Genomic DNA, 6586 nt, shown 5'->3' with positions numbered 1-6586 from the left:
TTTTAGGGACTTTGTGCAATTTCTGACTTGAAAACCTCCACATGATGTTGGTATAATAACTTTACCTCATGCCCAGATGAGTGCACCTTCATCGGACACTTCAACTAGGCTGAGGTGTCTGGAGGGTCCACCCAGTGGCACGTACATATGGTATAACAGAAAAAAAACGATGGAGTACCGGTGACATCTTGTGGACTTTAAGAGTCAATGCGCCTTCCAAATAAGATTAAACTGTGCACTTTTTTTCTAACAGCATTTAACCATGGTATAATTTAAACTAAACTCTCCTCTTTTATTCTAAGTTCATTTGGCCATGGTATATTTTATTTAAAATGGCCTTTTTTACTCAAAGTGTCTTTTCTACTGGTATATTTAATTTAAAAAGGCCTCTATTTTATTCTAAGTGTCTATGCCTCTGGTATATTTAATTTAAAAAGGCCTCTTTTTTATTCTAAGTGTCTATGCCTCTGGTATATTTAATTTAAAAAGGTCTCTATTTTATTCTAAGTGTCTATGCTACTGGTATATTTTATTTAAAACGGCCTCTATTTTAGTCTAAGTGTCTATGCCTCTGGTATATTTTATTTAAAAAGGCCTCTTTTTTATTCTAAGTGTCTATGCCTCTGGTATATTTAATTTAAAAAGGCCTCTATTTTATTCTAAGTGTCTATGCCTCTGGTATATTTAATTTAAAAAGGCCTCTATTTTATTCTAAGTGTCTATGCCTCTGGTATATTTAATTTAAAAAGGCCTCTTTTTTATTCTAAGTGTCTATGCCTCTGGTATATTTAATTTAAAAAGGTCTCTATTTTATTCTAAGTGTCTATGCTACTGGTATATTTTATTTAAAACGGCCTCTATTTTAGTCTAAGTGTCTATGCCTCTGGTATATTTTATTTAAAAAGGCCTCTTTTTTATTCTAAGTGTCTATGCCTCTGGTATATTTAATTTAAAAAGGCCTCTATTTTATTCTAAGTGTCTATGCCTCTGGTATATTTAATTTAAAAAGGCCTCTATTTTATTCTAAGTGTCTATGCCTCTGGTATATTTAATTTAAAAAGGCCTCTATTTTATTCTAAGTGTCTATGCCTCTGGTATATTTAATTTAAAAAGGCCTCTATTTTATTCTAAGTGTCTATGCCTCTGGTATATTTAATTTAAAAAGGCCTCTATTTTTTTTCTAAGTGTCTATGCCTCTGGTATATTTTATTTAAAACGGCCTCTATTTTTTTCTAAGTGTCTATGCCTCTGGTATATTTAATTTAAAAAGGCCTCTATTTTTTTCTAAGTGTCTATGCCTCTGGTATATTTAATTTAAAAAGGCAATACGGAACACGCAATGCGCAATGTGGAATGTGCCTTTCCCGCCCTCTTGATTAGGGACCAGGTGTGTTCTATTAAGGAAGCTTAATTAGCATCACAGCGGCTTGAAGATGGCAGGCAGACAGACGGTAAGTACCGCATTTCGGGCATTTTAAAACTAAATTAATCATATAAATTATAACTAATTTTGTCTCTTTTTTTCACTATCTTTGGCAGAAATGTCCAATGTGTAAAGTTAAGTGCACTAGGCTGAAAAAACACTTAAAAACGGTTCATGAAATCGATGACAAGGAGACCGGTTTGATAGCTAGGCTGGCTAGCAATCGTTGTTCAGTACGGCTAGATTGTGAAATCTGTGACAAGAAGTCTTTGGTGAGGTTGGACATGCACTTAAGCTCTACCCATAATGTACACGGTACCCAAAAAATGAAAATGGTAGCCCAGGCGAAGCGACTTTTTATGGGCAAATTGTTAGAGAAATACCGTAAGACCCAGAGTTCAAAAGACAGTGTAGCCTGTGAGACACCCGAGGAAACTGGTGACAGCCAAACTACATTTAACCCAGAGCCGGACACGTCTGAAGGGTCAAACTGTGATGGCCATGCCGTGGAAGAACCGGCATCCAGCCATTCTGAGTACGAGGCGGTGGGTTCACCATCAAGCTCAAGCGATTCTGAGGCCGAAGGCAACACACTTAGGAAGGGGAGGCATTTGATCTTACCCGAAGCTTTGGAAGGAACCAGGGTGGAAGTGGCCCTAGACGACTACCAGGCCTTTCACGTACGCTCTAATCCCACAGTGAAAGACTCAGAAAACGGCCAACAAAGAAGGACGCACGCCCTAAAATTCATTCTCCACATGGCCGAAGACACAAGCAAGCACGACTTCCATAGCCTTAAATTCATCCACAACCTGGAGAGACTAAGACAGTGGCCGTCTGCTCTGATCCAAAGCAAGTATAGCCACCCTACGGTACATATCATGCTTATAAACGCTATGTCTTTTATAAAGCACGCACGAGCCTTCCACCTGGACACACTGGGCCTTCAAACACACCAGATCAAACAGATACTCCTTCAAATCAAAAAGCTACTGAAGGATCACACTAGACATATGAGATGCCACCGGCAGGCAGTGAGAAGACTTAAATCAAGTATGTTGACATCCACATGCACATTCTGGAGAAATTACATCCATATGCATATGGTATAACCTTTGACTTATCCACTTACAGAACAACTAAAATCCACCCAGGATTTTGAGAGATTTATGAAGATAGCAGTAGTGGAAATACCCAGGCTCATAGGTGAGTGCCATAATACAGACATATCAAGCCCGCAACAGGTGCACATTTATAGGCATACATGTTTTAAACATGGTGGTTTTATCTTCCAGACCAGATGAGGGAGGAGGCCAGAGACGACACATATTGCCTCTTACAAGGGTATCTGACAGGGTATCTCGGGATGGTAACAGGCCATAGACCTGTGGTTCTTTACAATATGACCAAGGACCAAGTAGACAACGCAGACCAAGATGACAAAGGCCGTACAGTCGTCTGGGTAAGCCCACATAAGTCCACCTTACCCCCGCCACACACAGTAACATGAGAGGCATGGGTCTTTTGTAACATCCATATTTCCCCAGGTTGATCGACACAAAACGGACAGGAGATACGGCTCGGCATACCTCGCCCTGATGCCTGAAGAGGCTACATGGTTAAGAGCCATGGCTGACATCTCTTACTGCTATGGAGACAAAAAGTGCTTGTATGTCTTTCAGAGTCAAGGGAAAAAAATGACCAAAATTACCCACCTCTTTCAAAGGGCATGGAAACATGCAGGCATGGATGGACCTATCGGGTTTACCATAATCCGAACATCAGTCAGTAACCAAGTCAGACATCTCAGCACTGAGAACCGCATGTTAGTTTGTAAAAGCATGTGCCATACCATGGAGACTGCAGATCGGTTCTATGCATCTATACCTACCCTGAGTGATGCATTCAGGGTAAGAGAACTCAGAATGCAGGCATTGGATGAACCAATAAAAGGTTGAAAGAGTTATTCGTCTCTGTGTCTATTTAAAACATCCAGAAAATCATCATTCTGTATAAAATACATTGCCTAAAAAGGTGCACTAAGAGCCGGCCACACACAGTAGGATGAGAGCCCTGGATGATTTAATACATCCAGAAAATCATCATTCTGTATAAAATACATTGCCTAAAAAGGTGCACTAAGAGCCGGCCACACACAGTAGGATGAGAGCCCTGGATGATTTAATACATCCAGAAAATCATCATTCTGTATAAAATACATTGCCTAAAAAGGTGCACTAAGAGCCGGCCACACACAGTAGGATGAGAGCCCTGGATGATTTAATACATCCAGAAAATCATCATTCTGTATAAAATACATTGCCTAAAAAGGTGCACTAAGAGCCGGCCACACACAGTAGGATGAGAGCCCTGGATGATTTAATACATCCAGAAAATCATCATTCTGTATAAAATACATTGCCTAAAAAGGTGCACTAAGAGCCGGCCACACACAGTAGGATGAGAGCCCTGGATGATTTAATACATCCAGAAAATCATCATTCTGTATAAAATACATTGCCTAAAAAGGTGCACTAAGAGCCGGCCACACACAGTAGGATGAGAGCCCTGGATGATTTAATACATCCAGAAAATCATCATTCTGTATAAAATACATTGCCTAAAAAGGTGCACTAAGAGCCGGCCACACACAGTAGGATGAGAGCCCTGGATGATTTAATACATCCAGAAAATCATCATTCTGTATAAAATACATTGCCTAAAAAGGTGCACTAAGAGCCGGCCACACACAGTAGGATGAGAGCCCTGGATGATTTAATACATCCAGAAAATCATCATTCTGTATAAAATACATTGCCTAAAAAGGTGCACTAAGAGCCGGCCACACACAGTAGGATGAGAGCCCTGGATGATTTAATACATCCAGAAAATCATCATTCTGTATAAAATACATTGCCTAAAAAGGTGCACTAAGAGCCGGCCACACACAGTAGGATGAGAGCCCTGGATGATTTAATACATCCAGAAAATCATTATTCTGTATTAAATACATAGCCTAAGAATGTGCACTAAGAGCCGGCCACACACAGTAGGCTTATAGGCCTGAATTTAATTCCTCCAGAAACATATGGTATACAGCTTTAAGGAGGAAAATAATTACTACGGTGGAGTAATGCTGCCATCTTTTGGACTTTAAACGCCGGTGCGCCCTGCACATTTGAATGCAAAATGCTGGGTCTTTTTTTTCCTCCATAAATTAGTAAAATGTTTAAAATAGTTACCCCACTTTAGGCATACTCTGAGCCCGCCACACACACTAGGATGAGACACATGGATGATTTAATACATCCAGAAATTAGTAAAATGTTTAAAATAGTTACCCCACCTTAGGCATACTCTGAGCCCGCCACACACACTAGGATGAGACACATGGATGATTTAATACATCCAGAAATTAGTAAAATGTTTAAAATAGTTACCCCACCTTAGGCATACTCTGAGCCCGCCACACACACTAGGATGAGACACATGGATGATTTAATACATCCAGAAATTAGTAAAATGTTTAAAATAGTTACCCCACCTTAGGCATACTCTGAGCCCGCCACACACACTAGGATGAGACACATGGATGATTTAATACATCCAGAAATTAGTAAAATGTTTAAAATAGTTACCCCACCTTAGGCATACTCTGAGCCCGCCACACACACTAGGATGAGACACATGGATGATTTAATACATCCAGAAATTAGTAAAATGTTTAAAATAGTTACCCCACCTTAGGCATACTCTGAGCCCGCCACACACACTAGGATGAGACACATGGATGATTTAATACATCCAGAAATTAGTAAAATGTTTAAAATAGTTACCCCACCTTAGGCATACTCTGAGCCCGCCACACACACTAGGATGAGACACATGGATGATTTAATACATCCAGAAATTAGTAAAATGTTTAAAATAGTTACCCCACCTTAGGCATACTCTGAGCCCGCCACACACACTAGGATGAGACACATGGATGATTTAATACATCCAGAAATTAGTAAAATGTTTAAAATAGTTACCCCACCTTAGGCATACTCTGAGCCCGCCACACACACTAGGATGAGACACATGGATGATTTAATACATCCAGAAATTAGTAAAATGTTTAAAATAGTTACCCCACCTTAGGCATACTCTGAGCCCGCCACACACACTAGGATGAGACACATGGATGATTTAATACATCCAGAAATTAGTAAAATGTTTAAAATAGTTACCCCACCTTAGGCATACTCTGAGCCCGCCACACACACTAGGATGAGACACATGGATGATTTAATACATCCAGAAATTAGTAAAATGTTTAAAATAGTTACCCCACCTTAGGCATACTCTGAGCCCGCCACACACACTAGAGTGATAGGCCTGGGTCTTTTAAAACATCCAGAAAACCCACTTTTAAATTATAGGCGCACCGACATTTTTTACCCAAAAGATGGCAGCATTACTCCACCGTTTTCCTTTTTTTTCCCCATTCAAAATTATTACTGAGCTCCACAAACTGCCTTTTCTGTTTAAAATCTGTCCCCAAGCTATCTGATCCTTTGCCCGGCCACACAAAGCAGGCTTATAGGCCTGGTTGATTAAAAGTGGGACTTTGTCATTTAAATGAAAATTATTTTTGACATCCAGAGGAGGCATTTCATTCATTAATTCATGCCGACCAAAGTGTTATTTGAGCCCGCTACATAATGTAGGCTTATAGCCATGGTTGATTAAAAGTGGGACTTTGTCATTTAAATGAAAATTATTTTTGACATCCAGGGCATGCATTTCATACATTAATTCATGCCGACCTGTGTGCACTTTGACCCCGCTAAACATTGTAGGCTTATAGCCATGGTTGATTAAAAGTGGGACTTTGTCATTTAAATGAAAATTATTTTTGACATCCAGGGCATGCATTTCATACATTAATTCATGCCGACCTGTGTGCACTTTGACCCCGCTAAACATTGTAGGCTTATAGCCATGGTTGATTAAAAGTGGGACTTTGTCATTTAAATGAAAATTATTTTTGACATCCAGAGTAGGCATTTCATACATTAATTCATGCCGACCTGGGTGCACTTTGACCCCGCTAAACATTGTAGGCTTATAGCCATGGTTGATTAAAAGTGGGACTTTGTCATTTAAATGAAAATTATT

The sequence above is a fragment of the Brachyhypopomus gauderio genome, unplaced genomic scaffold (assembly GCF_052324685.1).
Source record: "Brachyhypopomus gauderio isolate BG-103 unplaced genomic scaffold, BGAUD_0.2 sc845, whole genome shotgun sequence".
Taxonomy (NCBI): domain Eukaryota; kingdom Metazoa; phylum Chordata; class Actinopteri; order Gymnotiformes; family Hypopomidae; genus Brachyhypopomus; species Brachyhypopomus gauderio.
This window is presented reverse-complemented; position numbering follows the sequence as displayed.